Source organism: Gadus chalcogrammus, chromosome 12 (genome assembly GCF_026213295.1).
Source record: "Gadus chalcogrammus isolate NIFS_2021 chromosome 12, NIFS_Gcha_1.0, whole genome shotgun sequence".
Lineage (NCBI taxonomy): Eukaryota > Metazoa > Chordata > Actinopteri > Gadiformes > Gadidae > Gadus > Gadus chalcogrammus.
This window is the reverse complement of record NC_079423.1, coordinates 11,056,347-11,080,842: the sequence shown is the minus strand read 5'-3', so window position 1 is coordinate 11,080,842 and position 24,496 is coordinate 11,056,347. Positions and strand designations below refer to the sequence as shown.

The window sequence follows — 24,496 nt, the reverse complement described above, 5'->3', positions numbered from 1 at the left end:
CACGGTACGCCACGGTAGGCCACGGAGTCAATGAGCTCGAGTTGAAAAAGAAAAAGCTTACAGCACCTGGTATTCCCAGGCTGTCTCCCATCCAAGTACTAACCAGGCCCGACCCTGCTTAGCTTCCGAGATTCAGACGAGATCGGGCGTGTTCAGGGTGGTATGGCCGTAAGCAATTAGTGCAGGCGCAAAACCAGGTTTTATACAGTAGCACATAAGGAGTGAGAAAGCTGCTGAGGCTCGACGTTACACTTTTACAAAAACAATCATTAGTTAGATATAAACGGCAGTAATTGATTCAGTAGGACTCCTTATCCATGTAAACGATCATTGTGACATCTGAATTCATTAATTATCTGAAATACACTGCGTGTGCGTGTGATGTTAAATGTTTGAACCAAGGTTAACGGTTAAAGTGTCAGAGAATGGGTGGTGATTTTTTGACGTCCTCCCATGATCTGAAGTGAGCGTGCGTGTTTGTGTTGGTGAAAGTTTAAGAAATGTACAACTGTCGGTTCAGCTCTCTGGTGCTCCCTGCTGGCAGTATCACTATACTGTCCTCATGTTTCACAAAAATAGTTTTGAGAGACGTTGTCAGTTTTTATATGTTGCTTAAATCCTCCAAAGCGGTTGGCAGTAAACATCAGGTCACGGTACGCCACGGTAGGCCACGGAGTCAATGAGCTCGAGTTGAAAAAGAAAAAGCTTACAGCACCTGGTAGTCCCAGGCGGTCTCCCATCCAAGTACTAACCAGGGCCCCGTTTCCCGAAAGCGTCGTTAGCCTAAGTGGATCGTGAAGTGCGTCGAAAGGGCATCGTAGAGTTTTCACCGCGTTTCCCGAAAGCATCGTGGGGAACGAACGTCTTGAAAACGCTCGTAGCTAACGAGTACTCCAGGGGTGCTCGTAGGTACTCGTAGGACGCTAAGAGCATCGTCAGCTATAGCCTCAGTGGCGACACCATCGGACATTCCGTCTATTGGATGCGTTTTATTAAAAACTAAGAACATAAAGGCGCAATGCGTTTTAATAAAACGCATCCAATAGACGGAATGTCCGTGCGTTTTATTAAAACGCATTGCGCCTTTATGTTCTTAGTTTGGTAATTAATAAAGACTATTAATTAATTTATTAATAAAGATGTTCAAGTGGCCAAAATAAAACGGGACAGTCCAGAAAATGTTTGCGCAGGCAGGGCACTCAAAATGTGTGAGAGAAAGTGGGGGGATTTGTGCAGACTGACATGGCTACTCATAAAACGTAGCATAAAATAATGTAAAAAATAAATTAAATTAAACAAATTAAAAAAAATAAAAAATAACGAAATAAAAGAAATTAAAAAAAATAAGAAAATAAATCAATAAAAAAAATTATAAAAAACAAGCAAAGGAGCAGGCAAAAGGCTGGGATATGGTGGGGATTGGTCACGTTGACGGGAATGTTTAGTGACATGAGGGAGGGTGGAGGGGGTTAAAAAAAAGTCTCAATCACTATTCGACGCGCATGAAAACCAGCCGCGTAGTTATGAGGGAGGCCGTCCTCACACCGATCTTCCTCATCGTCATCGTCCTCAACGTCCTCCGGTTCTAGCAATGCCACCCCAGCCTTAGCTGCAATGTTGTGCAACATAGCCGTCACACATATCACGGCGCATGACTTGGCCGGAGAAAACTGGAGCCCTCCGCCTGACTTGTGAAGGCATCTAAAGAGCAACTTCCACCTCCCGATCGTGCACTCAACGATGCACCGGGCAAGACGGTGGGCTTCGTTGTATTCCTCATCATGGACGTCTCCCGGGTTATTCACAGGTGTGAAGAGGAATTATTTAAGGGGGGAAAATGCCGTGAAACGCACAGTGCATTCAGGATTAGGACTGATATATGTCGGTTTAAGCCTAATCAATTGTGTTTTAATGTCTTTAGCATTCATATAATTGCAGTCTATTTTTTTCGTAGGCTACTCTGCTGTTGTCCTTGATGGGGATATATTTTAACCCTTTTTAACACAATTTTCCTGCGACATTCCTGCGTCTCCCCCTCCTACGGAGCCCATTTCAGCACCGTGTCAGTAGACAGTTACAATCCTACGACGTCGTGAGTGCAGCGAATGCGCGTTCACGTTAAGAGGAGTTTCGGGAAACGTTCCAAAGAAATTGACGATGGATCGCAAGATCCATCGTGAGATTGATCGTACGAGCGTGGATCCATCGTTATCGGGAAACGGGGCCCAGGCCCGACCCTGCTTAGCTTCCGAGTTCAGACGAGATCGGGCGTGTTCAGGGTGGTATGGCCGTAGGCAATTAGTGAAGGCGCAAAACCAGGTTTTATACAGTAGCACATAAGGAGTGAGAAAGCTGCTGAGGCTCGACGTCACACTTTTACAAAAACAATCATTAGTTAGATATAAACGGCAGTAATTGATTCAGTAGGACTCCTTATCCATGTAAACGATCATTGTGACATCTGAATTCATTAATTATCTGAAATACACTGCGTGTGCGTGTGATGTTAAATGTTTGAACCAAGGTTAACGGTTAAAGTGTCAGAGAATGGGTGGAGATTTTTTGACGTCCTCCCATGATCTGAAGTGAGCGTGCGTGTTTGTGTTGGTGAAAGTTTAAGAAATGTACAACTGTCGGTTCAGCTCTCTGGTGCTCCCTGCTGGCAGTATCACTATACTGTCCTCATGTTTCACAAAAATAGTTTTGAGAGACGTTGTCAGTTTTTATATGTTGCTTAAATCCTCCAAAGCGGTTGGCAGTAAACATCAGGTCACGGTACGCCACGGTAGGCCACGGAGTCAATGAGCTCGAGTTGAAAAATAAAAAGCTTACAGCACCTGGTAGTCCCAGGCGGTCTCCCATCCAAGTACTAACCAGGGCCCCGTTTCCCGAAAGCGTCGTTAGCCTAAGTGGATCGTGAAGTGCGTCGAAAGGGCATCGTAGAGTTTTCACCGCGTTTCCCGAAAGCATCGTGGGGAACGAACGTCTTGAAAACGCTCGTAGCTAACGAGTACTCCAGGGGTGCTCGTAGGTACTCGTAGGACGCTAAGAGCATCGTCAGCTATAGCCTCAGTGGCGACACCATCGGACATTCCGTCTATTGGATGCGTTTTATTAAAAACTAAGAACATAAAGGCGCAATGCGTTTTAATAAAACGCATCCAATAGACGGAATGTCCGTGCGTTTTATTAAAACGCATTGCGCCTTTATGTTCTTAGTTTGGTAATTAATAAAGACTATTAATTAATTTATTAATAAAGATGTTCAAGTGGCCAAAATAAAACGGGACAGTCCAGAAAATGTTTGCGCAGGCAGGGCACTCAAAATGTGTGAGAGAAAGTGGGGGGATTTGTGCAGACTGACATGGCTACTCATAAAACGTAGCATAAAATAATGTAAAAAATAAATTAAATTAAACAAATTAAAAAAAATAAAAAATAACGAAATAAAAGAAATTAAAAAAAATAAGAAAATAAATCAATAAAAAAAATTATAAAAAACAAGCAAAGGAGCAGGCAAAAGGCTGGGATATGGTGGGGATTGGTCACGTTGACGGGAATGTTTAGTGACATGAGGGAGGGTGGAGGGGGTTAAAAAAAAGTCTCAATCACTATTCGACGCGCATGAAAACCAGCCGCGTAGTTATGAGGGAGGCCGTCCTCACACCGATCTTCCTCATCGTCATCGTCCTCAACGTCCTCCGGTTCTAGCAATGCCACCCCAGCCTTAGCTGCAATGTTGAGCAACATAGCCGTCACACATATCACGGCGCATGACTTGGCCGGAGAAAACTGGAGCCCTCCGCCTGACTTGTGAAGGCATCTAAAGAGCAACTTCCACCTCCCGATCGTGCACTCAACGATGCACCGGGCAAGACGGTGGGCTTCGTTGTATTCCTCATCATGGACGTCTCCCGGGTTATTCACAGGTGTGAAGAGGAATTATTTAAGGGGGGAAAATGCCGTGAAACGCACAGTGCATTCAGGATTAGGACTGATATATGTCGGTTTAAGCCTAATCAATTGTGTTTTAATGTCTTTAGCATTCATATAATTGCAGTCTATTTTTTTCGTAGGCTACTCTGCTGTTGTCCTTGATGGGGATATATTTTAACCCTTTTTAACACAATTTTCCTGCGACATTCCTGCGTCTCCCCCTCCTACGGAGCCCATTTCAGCACCGTGTCAGTAGACAGTTACAATCCTACGACGTCGTGAGTGCAGCGAATGCGCGTTCACGTTAAGAGGAGTTTCGGGAAACGTTCCAAAGAAATTGACGATGGATCGCAAGATCCATCGTGAGATTGATCGTACGAGCGTGGATCCATCGTTATCGGGAAACGGGGCCCAGGCCCGACCCTGCTTAGCTTCCGAGTTCAGACGAGATCGGGCGTGTTCAGGGTGGTATGGCCGTAGGCAATTAGTGAAGGCGCAAAACCAGGTTTTATACAGTAGCACATAAGGAGTGAGAAAGCTGCTGAGGCTCGACGTCACACTTTTACAAAAACAATCATTAGTTAGATATAAACGGCAGTAATTGATTCAGTAGGACTCCTTATCCATGTAAACGATCATTGTGACATCTGAATTCATTAATTATCTGAAATACACTGCGTGTGCGTGTGATGTTAATTGTTTGAACCAAGGTTAACGGTTAAAGTGTCAGAGAATGGGTGGTGATTTTTTGACGTCCTCCCATGATCTGAAGTGAGCGTGCGTGTTTGTGTTGGTGAAAGTTTAAGAAATGTACAACTGTCGGTTCAGCTCTCTGGTGCTCCCTGCTGGCAGTATCACTATACTGTCCTCATGTTTCACAAAAACAGTTTTGAGAGACGTTGTCAGTTTTTGTATGTTGCTTAAATCCTCCAAAGCGGTTGGCAGTAAACATCAGGTCACGGTACGCCACGGAGTCAATGAGCTCGAGTTGAAAAAGAAAATGCTTACAGCACCTGGTATTCCCAGGCGGTCTCCCATCCAAGTACTAACCATGCCCGACCCTGCTTAGCTTCCGAGATCAGACGAGATCGGGCGTGTTCAAGGTGGTATGGCCGTAAGCAATTAGTGCAGGCGCAAAACCAGGTTTTATACAGTAGCACATAAGGAGTGATAAAGCTGCTGAAGCTCGACGTTACACTCTTACAAAAACAATCATTAGTTAGATATTAACGGCAGTAATTGATTCAGTAGGACTCCTTATCCATGTAAACGATCATTGTGACATCTGAATTCATTAATTATCTGAAATACACTGCGTGTGCGTGTGATGTTAAATGTTTGAACCAAGGTTAACGGTTAAAGTGTCAGAGAATGGGTGGTGATTTTTTGACGTCCTCCCATGATCTGAAGTGAGCATGCGTGTTTGTGTTGGTGAAAGTTTAAGAAATGTACAACTGTCGGTTCAGCTCTCTGGTGCTCCCTGCTGGCAGTATCACTATACTGTCCTCATGTTTCACAAAAATAGTTTTGAGAGACGTTGTCAGTTTTTCTATGTTGCTTAAATCCTCCAAAGCGGTTGGCAGTAAACATCAGGTCACGGTACGCCACCGTAGGCCACGGAGTCAATGAGCTCGAGTTGAAAAAGAAAAAGCTTACAGCACCTGGTATTCCCAGGCGGTCGCCCATCCAAGTACTAACCAGGCCCGACCCTGCTTAGCTTCCGAGTTCAGACGAGATCGGGCGTGTTCAGGGTGGTATGACCGTAAGCAAATAGTGTAGGCGCAAAACCAGGTTTTATACAGTAGCACATAAGGAGTGAGAAAGCTGCTGAGGCTCGACGTTACACTTTTACAAAAACAATCATTAGTTAGATATAAACGGCAGTAATTGATTCAGTAGGACTCCTTATCCATGTAAACGATCATTGTGACATCTGAATTCATTAATTATCTGAAATACACTGCGTGTGCGTGTGATGTTCAATGTTTGAACCAAGGTTAACGGTTTAAAGTGTCAGAGAATGGGTGGTGATTTTTTGACGTCCTCCCATGATCTGAAGTGAGCGTGCGTGTTTGTGTTGGTGAAAGTTTAAGAAATGTACAACTGTCGTTTCAGCTCTCTGGTGCTCCCTGCTGGCAGTATCACTATACTGTCCTCATGTTTCACAAAAATAGTTTTGAGAGACGTTGTCAGTTTTTGTATGTTGCTTAAATCCTCCAAAGCGGTTGGCAGTAAACATCAGGTCACGGTACGCCACGGTAGGCCACGGAGGCAATGAGCTCGAGTTGAAAAAGAAAAATATTACAGCACCTGGTATTCCAAGGCGGTCTCCCATCCAAGTACTAACCAGGCCCGACCCTGCTTAGCTTCCGAGATCAGACGAGATCGGGCATGTTCAGGGTGGTATGGCCATAATCAATTAGTGCAGGCGCAAAACCAGGTTCTATACAGTAGCACATAAGGAGTGAGAAAGCTGCTGAGGCTCGACGTTACACTTTTACAAAAACAATCATTAGTTAGATATAAACGGCAGTAATTGATTCAGTAGGACTCCTTATCCATGTAAACGATCATTGTGACATCTGAATTCATTAATTATCTGAAATACACTGCGTGTGCGTGTGATGTTAAATGTTTGAACCAAGGTTAACGGTTAAAGTGTCAGAGAATGGGTGGTGATTTTTTGACGTCCTCCCATGATCTGAAGTGAGCGTGCGTGTTTGTGTTGGTGAAAGTTTAAGAAATGTACAACTGTCGGTTCAGCTCTCTGGTGCTCCCTGCTGGCAGTATCACTATACTGTCCTCATGTTTCACAAAAATAGTTTTGAGAGACGTTGTCAGTTTTTGTATGTTGCTTAAATCCTCCAAAGCGGTTGGCAGTAAACATCAGGTCACGGTACGCCACGGTAGGCCACGGAGGCAATGAGCTCGAGTTGAAAAAGAAAAAGCTTACAGCACCTGGTATTCCCAGGCGGTCTCCCATCCAAGTACTAACCAGGCCCGACCCTGCTTAGCTTCCGAGATCAGACGAGATCGGGCGTGTTCAGGGTGGTATGGCCGTAAGCAATTAGTGCAGGCGCAAAACCAGGTTTTATACAGTAGCACATAAGGAGTGAGAAAGCTGCTGAGGCTCGACGTTACACTTTTACAAAAACAATCATTAGTTAGATATAAACGGCAGTAATTGATTCAGTAGGACTCCTTATCCATGTAAACGATCATTGTGACATCTGAATTCATTAATTATCTGAAATACACTGCGTGTGCGTGTGATGTTAAATGTTTGAACCAAGGTTAACGGTTAAAGTGTCAGAGAATGGGTGGTGATTTTTTGACGTCCTCCCATGATCTGGGCCCCGTTTCCCGATAACGATGGATCCACGCTCGTACGATCATTCTCACGATGGATCTTGCGATCCATCGATAATTTCTTTGGAGCGTTTCCCGAAACTCCTCTTAACGTGAACGCGCATTCGCTGCACTCACGACGTCGTAGGATTGTAACTGTCTACTGACACGGTGCTGAAATGGGCTCCGTAGGAGGGGGAGACGCAGGAATGTCGCAGGAAAATTGTGTTAAAAAGGGTTAAAATATATCCCCATCAAGGACAACAGCAGAGTAGCCTACGAAAAAAATAGACTGCAATTATATGAATGCTAAAGACATTAAAACACAATTGATTAGGCTGAAACCGACATATATCAGTCCTAATCCTGAATGCACTGTGCGTTTCACGGCATTTGCCCCCCTGAAATAATTCCATATGACAAAAAATTAAAAATAGCTTGTGTGACAACTACATTTATCTTAATGGGCTGATTTCTGAAACATGCTTTGCGCAGCAAAGAGAGCCGACTTAATCTGATTCCGCATAAGGGTTTCCTTGATTGATAATTTGATTGGCTATAAAAGCCCCTCCGGAAATAGGGTAAGGTATGTATTGATGAGGAATACAACGAAGCCCACCGTCTGGCCCGGTGCATCGTTGAGCGCACGATCGGGAGGTGGAAGTTGCGCTTTAGATGCCTTCACAGGTCAGGCGGAGGGCTCCAGTTTTCGCCGGCCAAGTCATGCGCCGTGATATGTGTGACGGCTATGTTGCACAACATTGCAGCTAAGGCTGGGGTGGCATTGCTTGAACCGGAGGACGCTGAGGACGATGACGACGAGGAAGATCGGTGTGAGGACGGCCTCCCTCATAACTACGCGGCTGGTTTTCATGCGCGTCGAAGAGTGATTGAGACTTTTTTTAACCCCCTCCACCCTCCCACATGTCACTAAACATTCCCGTCAACGTGACCAATCCCCACCATATCCCAGCCTTTTGCCTGCTCCTTTGCTTGTTTTTTATAATTTATTCTATTTTTTATTTTTTACATTATTTTATGCTACGTTTTATGAGTAGCCTATGTCAGTCTGCACAAATCCCCCCACTTTCTCTCACACATTTTGAGTGCCCTGCCTGCGCAAACATTTTCTGGACTGTTTTATTTTGGCCATTTTAACATCTTTATTAATAAATTAATTAATAATCTTTATTAATTACCAAACTAAGAACATAAAGGCGCAATGCGTTTTAATAAAACGCATCCAATAGACGGAATGTCCGATGGTGTCGCCACTGAGGCTATAGCTGACGATGCTCTTAGCGTCCTACGAGTACCTACGAGCACCCCTGGAGTACTCGTTAGCTACGAGCGTTTTCAAGACGTTCGTTCCCCACGATGCTTTCGGGAAACGCGGTGAAAACTCTACGATGCCCTTTCGACGCACTTCACGATCCACTTAGGCTAACGACGCTTTCGGGAAACGGGGCCCTGAAGTGAGCGTGCGTGTTTGTGTTGGTGAAAGTTTAAGAGATATACAACTGTCGTTTCAGCTCTCTGGTGCTCCCTGCTGGCAGTATCACTATACTGTCCTCATGTTTCACAAAAATAGTTTTGAGAGACGTTGTCAGTTTTTGTATGTTGCTTAAATCCTCCAAAGCGGTTGGCAGTAAACATCAGGTCACGGTACGCCACGGTAGGCCACGGAGGCAATGAGCTCGAGTTGAGAAAGAAAAAGCTTACAGCACCTGGTATTCCCAGGCGGTCTCCCATCCAAGTACTAACCAGGCCCGACCCTGCTTAGCTTCCGAGATCAGACGAGATCGGGCGTGTTTCTTTTTTTTTCCTTTTGGTGACACCCGTCACTACTTACAGCAACCTGGGCTTCTGAGGAGGTCTCCCATCCAAGTACTAACCAGGCCCGACCCTGCTTAGCTTCCGTGTTCAGACGAGATCGGGCGTGTTCAGGGTGGTATGGCCGTAAGCAATTAGTGCAGGCGCAAAACCAGGTTTTATACAGTAGCACATAAGGAGTGAGAAAGCTGCTGAGGCTCGACGTTACACTCTTACAAAAACAATCATTAGTTAGATATAAACGGCAGTAATTGATTCAGTAGGACTCCTTATCCATGTAAACGATCATTGTGACATCTGAATTCATTAATTATCTGAAATACACTGCGTGTGCGTGTGATGTTAAATGTTTGAACCAAGGTTAACGGTTAAAGTGTCAGAGAATGGGTGGTGATTTTTTGACGTCCTCCCATGATCTGAAGTGAGCGTGCGTGTTTGTGTTGGTGAAAGTTTAAGAAATGTACAACTGTCGTTTCAGCTCTCTGGTGCTCCCTGCTGGCAGTATCACTATACTGTCCTCATGTTTCACAAAAATAGTTTTGAGAGACGTTGTCAGGTTTTGTATGTTGCTTAAATCCTCCAAAGCGGTTGGCAGTAAACATCAGGTCACGGTACGCCACGGTAGGCCACGGAGTCAATGAGCTCGAGTTGAAAAAGAAAAAGCTTACAGCACCTGGTATTCCCAGGCGGTCTCCCATCCAAGTACTAACCAGGCCCGACCCTGCTTAGCTTCCGAGATCAGACGAGATCGGGCGTGTTCAGGGTGGTATGGCCGTAAGCAATTAGTGCAGGCGCAAAACCAGGTTTTATACAGTAGCACATAAGGAGTGAGAAAGCTGCTGAGGCTCGACGTTACACTCTTACAAAAACAATCATTAGTTAGATATAAACGGCAGTAATTGATTCAGTAGGACTCCTTATCCATGTAAACGATCATTGTGACATCAGAATTCATTAATTATCTGAAATACACTGCGTGTGCGTGTGATGTTAAATGTTTGAACCAAGGTTAACGGTTAAAGTGTCAGAGAATGGGTGGTGATTTTTTGACGTCCTCCCATGATCTGAAGTGAGCGTGCGTGTTTGTGTTGGTGAAAGTTTAAGAAATGTACAACTGTCGGTTCAGCTCTCTGGTGCTCCCTGCTGGCAGTATCACTATACTGTCCTCATGTTTCACAAAAATAGTTTTGAGAGACGTTGTCAGTTTTTGTATGTTGCTTAAATCCTCCAAAGCGGTTGGCAGTAAACATCAGGTCACGGTACGCCACGGTAGGCCACGGAGTCAATGAGCTCGAGTTGAAAAAGAAAAAGCTTACAGCACCTGGTATTCCCAGGCGGTCTCCCTTCCAAGTACTAACCAGGCCCGACCCTGCTTAGCTTCTGAGATCAGACGAGATCTGGCATGTTCAGGGTCGTATGGCCGTAAGCAATTAGTGCAGGCGCAAAACCAGGTTTTATACAGTAGCACATAAGGAGTGAGAAAGCTGCTGAGGCTTGACGTTACACTTTTACAAAAACAATCATTAGTTAGATATAAACGGCAGTAATTGATTCAGTAGGACTCCTTATCCATGTAAACGATCATTGTGACATCTGAATTCATTAATTATCTGAAATACACTGCGTGTGCGTGTGATGTTAAATGTTTGAACCAAGGTTAACGGTTAAAGTGTCAGAGAATGGGTGGTGATTTTTTGACGTCCTCCCATGATCTGAAGTGAGCGTGCGTGTTTGTGTTGGTGAAAGTTTAAGAAATGTACAACTGTCGGTTCAGCTCTCTGGTGCTCCCTGCTGGCAGTATCACTATACTGTCCTCATGTTTCACAAAAATAGTTTTGAGAGACGTTGTCAGTTTTTGTATGTTGCTTAAATCCTCCAAAGCGGTTGGCAGTAAACATCAGGTCACGGTACGCCACGGTAGGCCACGGAGTCAATGAGCTCGAGTTGAAAAAGAAAAAGCTTACAGCACCTGGGCCCTGTACCACGAAGCTCGCTTAGAGGGTTAGCGAGGTATGTTGAGCTCCAAGCCTGGGTTAGTTGTACCACGAAAGTCGATCTCTTTTAGCGTCGCTGTATCACCATGGTGACTTATGCTCGCAACCAAACCTGGTCGGGAGCAGTTTTTCGGCTTAGTCTAGCCGGAGATCGGCTACTTAAATCGGCGTGCGCAGCTTCCTAGCCCCTCCTCTGACAATGGCGTCACCATTTGTGGGTGTTCCCGTGGACCCCGGCGCACTTCTCCGGAGACAAGGGTTTTACGGGACAGAACCGATCCCTTGGCATTGTCTGACGATATTCAGATTTCAGACTTTATTGTCATTGTGCAAACAACGAAATTGGGGTTCTTCATGAGAGATACAGATTCTCATCAGAGGGTGTTCGTTATTTGATCGTCCTTTTGGACCTTATGTAGACAATGATTACTGTTGCGCATTGTGTCTCCGTGACAGTGTGCTAGAGTGGAGGTAGCGCGTCAGTCTTGAGTTTCTGCGTGGGGGGGTCGACTCCCAAGTGATGCAAATTTATGTGAAGCTTAAAAAGTCCTAATTCTCATGCATATGGAATACTTATTCACTAAAGCTTATGGAATTATATTTTTGTGCTTATTTCGAACTTGAACCCATATTTTCAATGCCGTGCTGGCACCACATCTATGGGGGTAAAATGCATGATGATAGACCGGCGAAATTGAACCCCGGTCGCTGGCTTTCAGGTCTTATACCAATCTATTACGCTAGAGCCGCTACCTCTCGGCAGTCGAAAACATGCCATACATTTCTTAAATTGGGTGTATTTAAAGTGAATTCCCTAAATGATAGAATAAGGCAGGATGGACGTTGCTTATGCATTTTTAAATCATCATCATTCTATTTGGATTAATGGCGAACAATTCTGCATTTGGCATAGTTATTTTACAGACAATATGCAGAATATTTTCACTTCTACGCATATAGACTGCTTGATCTATCGTAAAGGTGAGAAAAATGACGCAAAAAACGCCCCTTTCACGTGAACGCGCACTGAACCTAAAGCGGAAAACCTGGTTCAACTAATTTAATCTAAAGTGAGCTTCGTGGTACCATTTAACTCTGATTGCGAGTTGCGGCTCTGTCGAGCCAGGTTTTCCCAAGAAAGCCTGGGTATGTTCAGCGAGCTTCGTGGTATAGGGCACTGGTATTCCCAGGCGGTCTCCCATCCAAGTACTAACCAGGCCCGACCCTGCTTAGCTTCCGAGATCAGACGAGATCGGGCGTGTTCAGGGTGGTATGGCCGTAAGCAATTAGTGCAGGCGCAAACCAGGTTTTATACAGTAGCACATAAGGAGTGAGAAAGCTGCTGAGGCTCGACGTTACACTCTTACAAAAACAATCATTAGTTAGATATAAACGGCAGTAATTGATTCAGTAGGACTCCTTATCCATGTAAACGATCATTGTGACATCTGAATTCATTAATTATCTGAAATACACTGCGTGTGCGTGTGATGTTAAATGTTTGAACCAAGGTTAACGGTTAAAGTGTCAGAGAATGGGTGGTGATTTTTTGACGTCCTCCCATGATCTGAAGTGAGCGTGCGTGTTTGTGTTGGTGAAAGTTTAAGAAATTTACAACTGTCGGTTCAGCTCTCTGGTGCTCCCTGCTGGCAGTATCACTATACTGTCCTCATGTTTCACAAAAATAGTTTTGAGAGACGTTGTCAGTTTTTGTATGTTGCTTAAATCCTCCAAAGCGGTTGGCAGTAAACATCAGGTCACGGTACGCCACGGTAGGCCACGGAGTCAATGAGCTCGAGTTGAAAAAGAAAATGCTTACAGCACCTGGTATTCCCAGGCGGTCTCCCATCCAAGTACTAACCAGGCCCGACCCTGCTTAGCTTCCGAGTTCAGACGAGATCGGGCGTGTTCAGGGTGGTATGGCCGTAAGCAAATAGTGCAGGCGCAAAACCAGGTTTTATACAGTAGGACATAAGGAGTGAGAAAGCTGCTGAGGCTCGACGTTACACTTTTACAAAAACAATCATTAGTTAGATATAAACGGCAGTAATTGATTCAGTAGGACTCCTTATCCATGTAAACGATCATTGTGACATCTGAATTCATTAATTATCTGAAATACACTGCGTGTGCGTGTGATGTTAAATGTTTGAACCAAGGTTAACGGTTAAAGTGTCAGAGAATGGGTGGGGATTTTTTGACGTCCTCCCATGATCTGAAGTGAGCGTGCGTGTTTGTGTTGGTGAAAGTTTAAGAAATGTACAACTGTCGGTTCAGCTCTCTGGTGCTCCCTGCTGGCAGTATCACTATACTGTCCTCATGTTTCACAAAAACAGTTTTGAGAGACGTTGTCAGTTTTTGTATGTTGCTTAAATCCTCCAAAGCGGTTGGCAGTAAACATCAGGTCACGGTACGCCACGGTAGGCCACGGAGTCAATGAGCTCGTGCTGAAAAAGAAAAAGCTTACAGCACCTGGTATTCCCAGGCGGTCTCCCATCCAAGTACTAACCAGGCCCGACCCTGCTTAGCTTCCGAGATCAGACGAGATCGGGCGTGTTCAGGGTGGAATGGCCGTAAGCAATTAGTGCAGGCGCAAAACCAGGTTTTATACAGTAGCACATAAGGAGTGAGAAAGCTGCTGAGGCTCGACGTTACACTCTTACAAAAACAATCATTAGTTAGATATAAACGGCAGTAATTGATTCAGTAGGACTCCTTATCCATGTAAACCATCATTGTGACATCTGAATTCATTAATTATCTGAAATACACTGCGTGTGCGTGTGATGTTAAATGTTTGAACCAAGGTTAACGGTTAAAGTGTCAGAGAATGGGTGGTGATTTTTTGACGTCCTCCCATGATCTGAAGTGAGCGTGCGTGTTTGTGTTGGTGAAAGTTTAAGAAATGTACAACTGTCGGTTCAGCTCTCTGGTGCTCCCTGCTGGCAGTATCACTATACTGTCCTCATGTTTCACAAAAATAGTTTTGAGAGACGTCAGTTTTTGTATGTTGCTTAAATCCTCCAAAGCGGTTGGCAGTAAACATCAGGTCACGGTACGCCACGGTAGGCCACGGAGTCAATGAGCTCGAGTTGAAAAAGAAAAAGCTTACAGCACCTGGTATTCCCAGGCGGTCTCCCATCCATGTACTAACCAGGCCCTACCCTACTTAGCTTCCGAGATCAGACGAGATCAGGCGTGTTCAGGGTGGTATGGCCGTAAGCAATTAGTGTAGGCGCAAAACCAGGTTTTATACAGTAGCACATAAGGAGTGAGAAAGCTGCTGAGGCTCGACGTTACACTTTTACAAAAACAATCATTAGTTAGATATAAACGGCAGTAATTGATTCAGTAGGACTCCTTATCCATGTAAACGATCATTGTGACATCTGAATTCATTAATTATCTGAAATACACTACGTGTGCGTGTGATGTTAAATGTTTGAACCAAGGTTAACGGTTAAAGTGTCAGAGAATGGGTGGTGATTTTTTGACGTCCTCCCATGATCTGAAGTGAGCGTGCGTGTTTGTGTTGGTGAAAGTTTAAGAAATGTACAACTGTCGGTTCAGCTCTCTGGTGCTCCCTGCTGGCAGCATCACTATACTGTCCTCATGGTGCACAAAAATAGTTTTGAGAGACGTTGTCAGTTTTTGTATGTTGCTTAAATCCTCCAAAGCGGTTGGCAGTAAACATCAGGTCACGGTACGCCACGGTAGGCCACGGAGGCAATGAGCTCGAGTTGAAAAAGAAAAGCTTACAGCACCTGGTATTCCCAGGCGGTCTCCCATCCAAGTACTAACCAGGCCCGACCCTGCTTAGCTTCCGAGTTCAGACGAGATCGGGCGTGTTCAGGGTGGTATGGCCGTAGGCAATTAGTGAAGGCGCAAAACCAGGTTTTATACAGTAGCACATAAGGAGTGAGAAAGCTGCTGAGGCTCGACGTTACACTTTTACAAAAACAATCATTAGTTAGATATAAACGGCAGTAATTGATTCAGTAGGACTCCTTATCCATGTAAACGATCATTGTGACATCTGAATTCATTAATTATCTGAAATACACTGCGTGTGCGTGTGATGTTAATTGTTTGAACCAAGGTTAACGGTTAAAGTGTCAGAGAATGGGTGGTGATTTTTTGACGTCCTCCCATGATCTGAAGTGAGCGTGCGTGTTTGTGTTGGTGAAAGTTTAAGAAATGTACAACTGTCGGTTCAGCTCTCTGGTGCTCCCTGCTGGCAGTATCACTATACTGTCCTCATGTTTCACAAAAACAGTTTTGAGAGACGTTGTCAGTTTTTGTATGTTGATTAAATCCTCCAAAGCGGTTGGCAGTAAACATCAGGTCACGGTACGCCACCGTAGGCCACGGAGTCAATGAGCTCGAGTTGAAAAGAAAAAGCTTACAGCACCTGGTATTCCCAGGCTGTCTCCCATCCAAGTACTAACCAGGCCCGACCCTGCTGAGCTTCCGAGTTCAGACGAGATCGGGCATGTTCAGGGTGGTATTGCCGTAAGCAAATAGTGCAGGCGCAAAACCAGGTTTTATACAGTAGCACATAAGGAGTGAGAAAGCTGCTGAGGCTCGACGTTACACTTTTACAAAAACAATCATTAGTTAGATATAAACGGCAGTAATTGATTCAGTAGGACTCCTTATCCATGTAAACGATCATTGTGACATCTGAATTCATTAATTATCTGAAATACACTGCGTGTGCGTGTGATGTTAAATGTTTGAACCAAGGTTAACGGTTAAAGTGTCAGAGAATGGGTGGGGATTTTTTGACGTCCTCCCATGATCTGAAGTGAGCGTGCGTGTTTGTGTTGGTGAAAGTTTAAGAAATGTACAACTGTCGGTTCAGCTCTCTGGTGCTCCCTGCTGGCAGTATCACTATACTGTCCTCATGTTTCACAAAAATAGTTTTGAGAGACGTTGTCAGTTTTTATATGTTGCTTAAATCCTCCAAAGCGGTTGGCAGTAAACATCAGGTCACGGTACGCCACGGTAGGCCACGGAGTCAATGAGCTCGAGTTGAAAAAGAAAAAGCTTACAGCACCTGGTATTCCCAGGCGGTCTCCCATCCATGTACTACCCAGGCCCGACCCTACTTAGCTTCCGAGATCAGACGAGATCGGGCGTGTTCAGGGTGGTATGGCCGTAAGCAATTAGTGTAGGCGCAAAACCAGGTTTTATACAGTAGCACATAAGGAGTGAGAAAGCTGCTGAGGCTCGACGTTACACTTTTACAAAAACAATCATTAGTTAGATATAAACGGCAGTAATTGATTCAGTAGGACTCCTTATCCATGTAAACGATCATTGTGACATCTGAATTCATTAATTATCTGAAATACACTGCGTGTGCGTGTGATGTTAAATGTTTGAACCAAGGTTAACGGTTAAAGTGTCAGAGAATGGGTGGTGATTTTTTGACGTCCTCCCATGATCTGAAGTGAGCGTGCGTGTTTGTGTTGGTGAAAGTTTAAGAAATGTACAACTGTCGGTTCAGCTCTCTGGTGCTCCCTGCTGGCAGCATCACTATACTGTCCTCATGGTGCACAAAAATAGTTTTGAGAGACGTTGTCAGTTTTTGTATGTTGCTTAAATCCTCCAAAGCGGTTGGCAGTAAACATCAGGTCACGGTACGCCACGGTAGGCCACGGAGGCAATGAGCTCGAGTTGAAAAAGAAAAAGCTTACAGCACCTGGTATTCCCAGGCGGTCTCCCATCCAAGTACTAACCAGGCCCAACCCTGCTTAGCTTCCGAGTTCAGACGAGATCGGGCGTGTTCAGAGTGGTATGGCCGTAGGCAATTAGTGAAGGCGCAAAACCAGGTTTAATACAGTAGCACATAAGGAGTGAGAAAGCTGCTGAGGCTCGACGTTACACTTTTACAAAAACAATCATTAGTTAGATATAAACGGCAGTAATTGATTCAGTAGGACTCCTTATCCATGTAAACGATCATTGTGACATCTGAATTCATTAATTATCTGAAATACACTGCGTGTGCGTGTGATGTTAATTGTTTGAACCAAGGTTAACGGTTAAAGTGTCAGAGAATGGGTGGTGATTTTTTGACGTCCTCCCATGATCTGAAGTGAGCGTGCGTGTTGTGTTGGTGAAAGTTAAGAAATGTACAACTGTCGGTTCAGCTCTCTGGTGCTCCCTGCTGGCAGTATCACTATACTGTCCTCATGTTTCACAAAAACAGTTTTGAGAGACGTTGTCAGTTTTTGTATGTTGATTAAATCCTCCAAAGCGGTTGGCAGTAAACATCAGGTCACGGTACGCCACCGTAGGCCACGGAGTCAATGAGCTCGAGTTGAAAAAGAAAAAGCTTACAGCACCTGGTATTCCCAGGCTGTCTCCCATCCAAGTACTAACCAGGCCCGACCCTGCTTAGCTTCCGAGTTCAGACGAGATCGGGCGTGTTCAGGGTGGTATGGCCGTAAGCAAATAGTGCAGGCGCAAAACCAGGTTTTATACAGTAGCACATAAGGAGTGAGAAAGCTGCTGAGGCTCGACGTTACACTTTTACAAAAACAATCATTAGTTAGATATAAACGGCAGTAATTGATTCAGTAGGACTCCTTATCCATGTAAACGATCATTGTGACATCTGAATTCATTAATTATCTGAAATACACTGCGTGTGCGTGTGATGTTAAATGTTTGAACCAAGGTTAACGGTTAAAGTGTCAGAGAATGGGTGGGGATTTTTTGACGTCCTCCCATGATCTGAAGTGAGCGTGCGTGTTTGTGTTGGTGAAAGTTTAAGAAATGTACAACTGTCGGTTCAGCTCTCTGGTGCTCCCTGCTGGCAGTATCACTATACTGTCCTCATGTTTCACAAAAATAGTTTTGAGAGACGTTGTCAGTTTTTATATGTTGCTTAAATCCTCCAAAGCGGTTGGCAGTAAACATCAGGTCACGGTACGCCACGGTAGGCCACGGAGTCAATGAGCTCGAGTTGAAAAAGAAAAAGCTTACAGCACCTGGTATTCCCAGGCGGTCTCCCATCCAAGTACTAACCAGGGCCCCGTTTCCCGAAAGCGTCGTAGCCTAAGTGGATCGTGAAGTGCGTCGAAAGGGCATCGTAGAGTTTTCACCGCGTTTCCCGAAAGCATCGTGGGGAACGAACGTCTTGAAAACGCTCGTAGCTAACGAGTACTCCAGGGGTGCTCGTAGGTACTCGTAGGACGCTAAGAGCATCGTCAGCTATAGCCTCAGTGGCGACACCATCGGACATTCCGTCTATTGGATGCGTTTTATTAAAAACTAAGAACATAAAGGCGCAATGCGTTTTAATAAAACGCATCCAATAGACGGAATGTCCGTGCGTTTTATTAAAACGCATTGCGCCTTTATGTTCTTAGTTTGGTAATTAATAAAGACTATTAATTAATTTATTAATAAAGATGTTCAAATGGCCAAATAAAACGGGACAGTCCAGAAAATGTTTGCGCAGGCAGGGCACTCAAAATGTGTGAGAGAAAGTGGGGGGATTTGTGCAGACTGACATGGCTACTCATAAAACGTAGCATAAAATAATGTAAAAAATAATTAAATTAAACAAATTAAAAAAAATAAAAATAACGAAATAAAAGAAATTAAAAAAAAAAAGAAAATAAATAAATAAAAAAAATTATAAAAAACAAGCAAAGGAGCAGGCAAAAGGCTGGGATATGGTGGGGATTGGTCACGTTGACGGGAATGTTTAGTGACATGAGGGAGGGTGGAGGGGGTTAAAAAAAAGTCTCAATCACTATTCGACGCGCATGAAAACCAGCCGCGTAGTTATGAGGGAGGCCGTCCTCACACCGATCTTCCTCATCGTCATCGTCCTCAACGTCCTCCGGTTCAAGCAATGCCACCCCAGCCTTAGCTGCAATGTTGTGCAACATAGCCGTCACACATATCACGGCGCATGACTTGGCCGGAGAAAACTGGAGCCCTCCGCCTGACTTGTGAAGGCATCTAAAGAGCAACTTCCACCTCCCGATCGTGCGCTCAACGATGCACCGGGCAAGACGGTGGGCTTCGTTGTATTCCTCACCATGGACGTCTTCCCGGGTTATTCACAGGTGTGAAGAGGAATTATTTAAGGGGGGGAAAATGCCGTGAAACGCACAGTGCATTCAGGATTAGGACTGATATATGTCGGTTTAAGCCTAATCAATTGTGTTTTAATGTCTTTAGCATTCATATAATTGCAGTCTATTTTTTTCGTAGGCTACTCTGCTGTTGTCCTTGATGGGGATATATTTTAACCCTTTTTAACACAATTTTCCTGCGACATTCCTGCGTCTCCCCCCCCCCTACGGAGCCCATTTCAGCACCGTGTCAGTAGACAGTTACAATCCTACGACGTCGTGAGTGCAGCGAATGCGCGTTCACGTTAAGAGGAGTTTCGGGAAACGCTCCAAAGAAATTGACGATGGATCGCAAGATCCATCGTGAGAATGATCGTACGAGCGTAGATCCATCGTTATCGGGAAACGGGGCCCAGGCCCGACCCTGCTTAGCTTCCGAGTTCAGACGAGATCGGGCGTGTTCAGGGTGGTATGGCCGTAGGCAATTAGTGAAGGCGCAAAACCAGGTTTTATACAGTAGCACATAAGGAGTGAGAAAGCTGCTGAGGCTCGACGTTACACTCTTACAAAAACAATCATTAGTTAGATATAAACGGCAGTAATTGATTCAGTAGGACTCCTTATCCATGTAAACGATCATTGTGACATCTGAATTCATTAATTATCTGAAATACACTGCGTGTGCGTGTGATGTTAAATGTTTGAACCAAGGTTAACGGTTAAAGTGTCAGAGAATGGGTGGTGATTTTTTGACGTCCTCCCATGATCTGAAGTGAGCGTGCGTGTTTGTGTTGGTGAAAGTTTAAGAAATGTACAACTGTCGGTTCAGCTCTCTGGTGCTCCCTGCTGGCAGTATCACTATACTGTCCTCATGTTTCACAAAAATAGTTTTGAGAGACGTTGTCAGTTTTTGTATGTTGCTTAAATCCTCCAAAGCGGTTGGCAGTAAACATCAGGTCACGGTACGCCACGGTAGGCCACGGAGTCAATGAGCTCGAGTTGAAAAAGAAAAAGCTTACAGCACCTGGTATTCCCAGGCGGTCTCCCATCCAAGTACTAACCAGGCCCGACCCTGCTTAGCTTCCGAGATCAGACGAGATTGGGCGTGTTCAGGGTGGTATGGCCGTAAGCAATTAGTGCAGGCGCAAAACCAGGTTTTATACAGTAGCACATAAGGAGTGAGAAAGCTGCTGAGGCTCGACGTTACACTCTTACAAAAACAATCATTAGTTAGATATAAACGGCAGTAATTGATTCAGTAGGACTCCTTATCCATGTAAACCATCATTGTGACATCTGAATTCATTAATTATCTGAAAAACACTGCGTGTGCGTGTGATGTTAAATGTTTGAACCAAGGTTAACGGTTAAAGTGTCAGAGAATGGGTGGTGATTTTTTGACGTCCTCCCATGATCTGAAGTGAGCGTGCGTGTTTGTGTTGGTGAAAGTTTAAGAAATGTAAAACTGTCGGTTCAGCTCTCTGGTGCTCCCTGCTGGCAGTATCACTATACTGTCCTCATGTTTCACAAAAATAGTTTTGAGAGACGTTGTCAGTTTTTGTATGTTGCTTAAATCCTCCAAAGCGGTTGGCAGTAAACATCAGGTCACGGTACGCCACGGAGTCAATGAGCTCGAGTTGAAAAAGAAAAAGCTTACAGCACCTGGTATTCCCAGGCGGTCTCCCATCCAAGTACTAACCAGGCCCGACCCTGCTTAGCTTCCGAGATCAAACAAGATCGGGCGTGTTCAGGGTGGTATGGCCGTAAGCAATTAGTGCAGGCGCAAAACCAGGTTTTATACAGTAGCACATAAGGAGTGAGAAAGCTGCTGAGGCTCGACGTTACACTTCTAGAAAAACAATCATTAGTTAGATATAAACGGCAGTAATTGATTCAGTAGGACTCCTTATCCATGTAAACGATCATTGTGACATCTGAATTCATTAATTATCTGAAATACACTGCGTGTGCGTGTGATGTTCAATGTTTGAACCAAGGTTAACGGTTAAAGTGTCAGAGAATGGGTGGGGATTTTTTGACGTCCTCCCATGATCTGAAGTGAGCGTGCGTGTTGTGTTGGTGAAAGTTTAAGAAATGACAACTGTCGGTTCAGCTCTCTGGTGCTCCCTGCTGGCAGTATCACTATACTGTCCTCATGTTTCACAAAAATAGTTTTGAGAGACCTTGTCAGTTTTTGTATGTTGCTTAAATCCTCCAAAGCGGTTGGCAGTAAACATCAGGTCACGGTACGCCACGGAGTCAATGAGCTCGAGTTGAAAAAGAAAAAGCTTACAGCACCTGGTATTCCCAGGCGGATCTCCCATCCAAGTACTAACCAGGCCCGACCCTGCTTAGCTTCCGAGATCAGACGAGATCGGGCGTGTTCAGGGTGGTATGGCCGTAAGCAATTAGTCCAGGCGCAAAACCAGGTTTTATACAGTAGCACATAAGGAGTGAGAAAGCTGCTGAGGCTCGACGTTACACTCTTACAAAAACAATCATTAGTTAGATATAAACGGCAGTAATTGATTCAGTAGGACTCCTTATCCATGTAAACGCTCATTGTGACATCTGAATTCATTAATTATCTGAAATACACTGCGTGTGCGTGTGATGTTAAATGTTTGAACCAAGGTTAACGGTTAAAGTGTCAGAGAATGGGTGGTGATTTTTTGACGTCCTCCCATGATCTGAAGTGAGCGTGCGTGTTTGTGTTGGTGAAAGTTTAAGAAATGTACAACTGTCGGTTCAGCTCTCTGGTGCTCCCTGCTGGCAGTATCACTATACTGTCCTCATGTTTCACAAAAATAGTTTTGAGAGACGTTGTCAGTTTTTTGTATGTTGCTTAAATCCTCCAAAGCGGTTGGCAGTAAACATCAGGTCACGGTACACCACGGAGGTCAATGAGCTCGAGTTGAAAAAAGAAAAAGCTTATAGCACCTGGTATTCCCAGGGCGGTCTCCCATCCAAGTACTAACCAGGCCCGACCCTGCTTAGCTTCCGAGATCAGACGAGATTGCGGCGTGTTCAGGGTGGTATGGCCGTAGCAATTAGTGCAGGCGCAAAACCAGGTTTTATACAGTAGCACATAAGGATGTGAGAAAGCTGCTGAGGCTCGACGTTACACTCTTACAAAAAACAATCATTAGTTAGATATAACGGCAGTAATTGATTCAGTAGGACTCCTTATCCATGTAAACGATCATTGTGACATCTGAATTCATTATTATCTGAAAATACACTGCGTGTGCGTGTGATGTTAAATGTTTGAACCAAGGTTAACGGTTAAAAGTGTCAGAGAATGGGTGGTGATTTTTTGACGTCCTCCCATGATCTGAAGTGAGCGTGCGTGTTTGTGTTGGTGAAAGTTTAAGAAATGTACAACTGTCGGTTCAGCTCTCTGGTGCCTCCCTGCTGGCAGTATCACTATACTGTCCTCATGTTTCACCAAAAACAGTTTTGAGAGACGTTGTCAGTTTTTGTATGTTGCTTAAATCCTCCAAAGCGGTTGCAGTAAACATCAGGTCACGGTACGCCACGGTATGCCACGAGTCAATGAGCTCGAGTTGAAAAAGAAAAAGCTTACAGCACCTGGTATTCCAGGCGGTCTCCCATCCAAGTACTAACCAAGCAGCCACGACCCTGCTTAGCTTCCGAGATTCAGACGAGAGTCGTGCGTGTTCAGGGTGGTATGGCCGTATGCAATTAGTGCAGGCGCAAACCAGGTTTATACAGTAGCACATAGGAGTGAGAAAGCTGCTGAGGCTCGACGTTACACTTTACAAAAACAATCATTAGTTAGATATAAACGGCAGTAATTGATTCAGTAGGACTCCTTATCCATGGAAACGATCATTGTGACATCTGAATTCATTAATTATCTGAAATACACTGCGGGTGCGTGTGATGTTAAATGTTTGAACCACGGTTAACGGTTAAAGTGTCAGAGAATGGGTGGTGATTTTTTGACGTCCTCCCATGATCTGAAGTGAGCGTGCGTGTTTGTGTTGGTGAAAGTTTAAGAAATGTACAACTGTCGGTTCAGCTCTCTGGTGCTCCCTGCTGGCAGTATCACTATACTGTTCTCATGTTTCACAAAATAGTTTGAGAGACGTTGTCAGTTTTGTATGTTGCTTAAATCCTCCAAAGCGGTTGGCAGTAAACATCAGGTCACGGAACGCCACGGAGTCAATGAGCTCGAGTTGAAAAAGAAAAAGCTTACAGCACCTGGTATTCCAGGCGGTCTCCCATCCAAGTACTAACCAGTCCCGACCCTGCTTAGTTTCCGAGATCAGACGAGATCGGGCGTGTTCAGGGTGGTATGGCGTTACCGCATTAATTACAGGCGCAAAACCAGGTTTTATACAGTAGCACATAAGGAGTGAGAAAGCTGCTGAGGCTCGACGTTACACTCTTACAAAAACAATCATTAGTTAGATATAAACGGCAGTACTTGATTCAGTAGGACTCCTTATCCATGTAAACGATCATTGTGACATCTGAATTCATTATTATCTGAAATACAACTGCGTGTGCGTGTGATGTTAAATGTTTGAACCAAGGTTAACGGTTAATAGTGTCAGAGAATGGGTGTGGATTTTTTGACGTCCTTCCCATGATCTGAAGTGAGCGTGCGTGTTTGTGTTGGTGAAAGTTTTAGAAATGTACAACTGTCGGTTCAGCTCTCTGGTGCTCCCTGCTGGCAGTATCACTATACTGTCCTCATCTTCACAAAAATAGTTTTGAGAGACGTTGTCAGTTTTTGTATGTTGCTTAAATCCTCCAAAGCGGTTGGCAGTAAACATCAGGTCACGGTACGCCACGTTAGGCCACAGAGTCAATGAGCTCGAGTTGAAAAAGAAAAAGCTTACAGCCCTGTATTCCAGGCAGTCTCCCATCCAAGTACTAACCAGGCCCGACCCTGCTTAGCTTCCGAGATCAGACGAGATCGGGCGTGTTCAGGGTGGTATGGCCGTAAGCATTAAATACAGGCGCAAAACCAGGTTTTAAACAGTAGCACATAAGGAGTGAGAAAGCTGCTGAGGCTTGACGTTAACTTTTACAAAAACAATCATTAGTTAGATATAAACGGCAGTAATTGATTCAGTAGGACTCCTTATCCATGTAAACGATCATTACGACATCTGAATTCATTAATTATCTGAAATACACTGCGTGTGCGTGTGATGTTAAATGTTTGAACCAGGTTAACGGTTAAAGTGTCAGAGAATGTGTGGTGATTTTTTGACGTCCTCCCATGATCTGAAGTGAGCGTGCGTGTTTGTG

At 44.5% G+C, this 24,496-nt stretch overlaps 20 non-coding genes and 3 pseudogenes across 20 annotated transcripts; all 23 read right to left on the bottom strand.

Annotated features, from left to right (window-relative positions):
- Window positions 1–54: 54 nt before the first annotated feature.
- On the bottom strand, window positions 55–174 carry LOC130395174 (5S ribosomal RNA). Its single transcript, XR_008898260.1, has one exon. It is a non-coding gene; the product is annotated as a 5S ribosomal RNA (ribosomal RNA).
- Window positions 175–4,937: 4,763 nt separating this feature from the next.
- Window positions 4,938–5,056, bottom strand: LOC130401351 (5S ribosomal RNA). Its single transcript, XR_008903813.1, has one exon. It is a non-coding gene; the product is annotated as a 5S ribosomal RNA (ribosomal RNA).
- A 529-nt stretch (window positions 5,057–5,585) lies between these two features.
- LOC130399503 (5S ribosomal RNA) lies at window positions 5,586–5,704 on the bottom strand. Its single transcript, XR_008902010.1, has one exon. It is a non-coding gene; the product is annotated as a 5S ribosomal RNA (ribosomal RNA).
- A 530-nt stretch (window positions 5,705–6,234) lies between these two features.
- LOC130394968 (5S ribosomal RNA) lies at window positions 6,235–6,353 on the bottom strand. Its single transcript, XR_008898076.1, has one exon. It is a non-coding gene; the product is annotated as a 5S ribosomal RNA (ribosomal RNA).
- A 529-nt stretch (window positions 6,354–6,882) lies between these two features.
- On the bottom strand, window positions 6,883–7,001 carry LOC130398677 (5S ribosomal RNA). The gene has a single exon (XR_008901235.1). It is a non-coding gene; the product is annotated as a 5S ribosomal RNA (ribosomal RNA).
- Window positions 7,002–9,129: 2,128 nt separating this feature from the next.
- On the bottom strand, window positions 9,130–9,249 carry LOC130395199 (5S ribosomal RNA). The gene has a single exon (XR_008898283.1). It is a non-coding gene; the product is annotated as a 5S ribosomal RNA (ribosomal RNA).
- Window positions 9,250–9,778: 529 nt separating this feature from the next.
- LOC130398676 (5S ribosomal RNA) lies at window positions 9,779–9,897 on the bottom strand. Its single transcript, XR_008901234.1, has one exon. It is a non-coding gene; the product is annotated as a 5S ribosomal RNA (ribosomal RNA).
- A 529-nt stretch (window positions 9,898–10,426) lies between these two features.
- Window positions 10,427–10,545, bottom strand: LOC130395537 (5S ribosomal RNA). The gene has a single exon (XR_008898585.1). It is a non-coding gene; the product is annotated as a 5S ribosomal RNA (ribosomal RNA).
- Window positions 10,546–12,277: 1,732 nt separating this feature from the next.
- On the bottom strand, window positions 12,278–12,395 carry LOC130395933 (5S ribosomal RNA). Its single transcript, XR_008898922.1, has one exon. It is a non-coding gene; the product is annotated as a 5S ribosomal RNA (ribosomal RNA).
- A 528-nt stretch (window positions 12,396–12,923) lies between these two features.
- On the bottom strand, window positions 12,924–13,042 carry LOC130396494 (5S ribosomal RNA). The gene has a single exon (XR_008899128.1). It is a non-coding gene; the product is annotated as a 5S ribosomal RNA (ribosomal RNA).
- Window positions 13,043–13,571: 529 nt separating this feature from the next.
- On the bottom strand, window positions 13,572–13,690 carry LOC130400001 (5S ribosomal RNA). The gene has a single exon (XR_008902489.1). It is a non-coding gene; the product is annotated as a 5S ribosomal RNA (ribosomal RNA).
- Window positions 13,691–14,216: 526 nt separating this feature from the next.
- LOC130394355 (5S ribosomal RNA) lies at window positions 14,217–14,335 on the bottom strand. Its single transcript, XR_008897522.1, has one exon. It is a non-coding gene; the product is annotated as a 5S ribosomal RNA (ribosomal RNA).
- Window positions 14,336–14,863: 528 nt separating this feature from the next.
- LOC130399897 (5S ribosomal RNA) lies at window positions 14,864–14,982 on the bottom strand. The gene has a single exon (XR_008902390.1). It is a non-coding gene; the product is annotated as a 5S ribosomal RNA (ribosomal RNA).
- Window positions 14,983–15,510: 528 nt separating this feature from the next.
- On the bottom strand, window positions 15,511–15,629 carry LOC130395539 (5S ribosomal RNA). The gene has a single exon (XR_008898587.1). It is a non-coding gene; the product is annotated as a 5S ribosomal RNA (ribosomal RNA).
- Window positions 15,630–16,158: 529 nt separating this feature from the next.
- On the bottom strand, window positions 16,159–16,277 carry LOC130400904 (5S ribosomal RNA). The gene has a single exon (XR_008903373.1). It is a non-coding gene; the product is annotated as a 5S ribosomal RNA (ribosomal RNA).
- A 529-nt stretch (window positions 16,278–16,806) lies between these two features.
- Window positions 16,807–16,925, bottom strand: LOC130400142 (5S ribosomal RNA). The gene has a single exon (XR_008902620.1). It is a non-coding gene; the product is annotated as a 5S ribosomal RNA (ribosomal RNA).
- A 527-nt stretch (window positions 16,926–17,452) lies between these two features.
- Window positions 17,453–17,571, bottom strand: LOC130400806 (5S ribosomal RNA). Its single transcript, XR_008903279.1, has one exon. It is a non-coding gene; the product is annotated as a 5S ribosomal RNA (ribosomal RNA).
- Window positions 17,572–20,222: 2,651 nt separating this feature from the next.
- Window positions 20,223–20,341, bottom strand: LOC130400761 (5S ribosomal RNA). Its single transcript, XR_008903235.1, has one exon. It is a non-coding gene; the product is annotated as a 5S ribosomal RNA (ribosomal RNA).
- Window positions 20,342–20,860: 519 nt separating this feature from the next.
- On the bottom strand, window positions 20,861–20,979 carry LOC130400701 (5S ribosomal RNA). The gene has a single exon (XR_008903177.1). It is a non-coding gene; the product is annotated as a 5S ribosomal RNA (ribosomal RNA).
- A 517-nt stretch (window positions 20,980–21,496) lies between these two features.
- LOC130394066 (5S ribosomal RNA) lies at window positions 21,497–21,616 on the bottom strand. The gene has a single exon (XR_008897261.1). It is a non-coding gene; the product is annotated as a 5S ribosomal RNA (ribosomal RNA).
- Window positions 21,617–22,138: 522 nt separating this feature from the next.
- On the bottom strand, window positions 22,139–22,258 carry LOC130396213 (5S ribosomal RNA; annotated as a pseudogene).
- A 1,167-nt stretch (window positions 22,259–23,425) lies between these two features.
- On the bottom strand, window positions 23,426–23,542 carry LOC130396237 (5S ribosomal RNA; annotated as a pseudogene).
- A 532-nt stretch (window positions 23,543–24,074) lies between these two features.
- LOC130396112 (5S ribosomal RNA) lies at window positions 24,075–24,190 on the bottom strand (annotated as a pseudogene).
- Window positions 24,191–24,496: the final 306 nt, after the last annotated feature.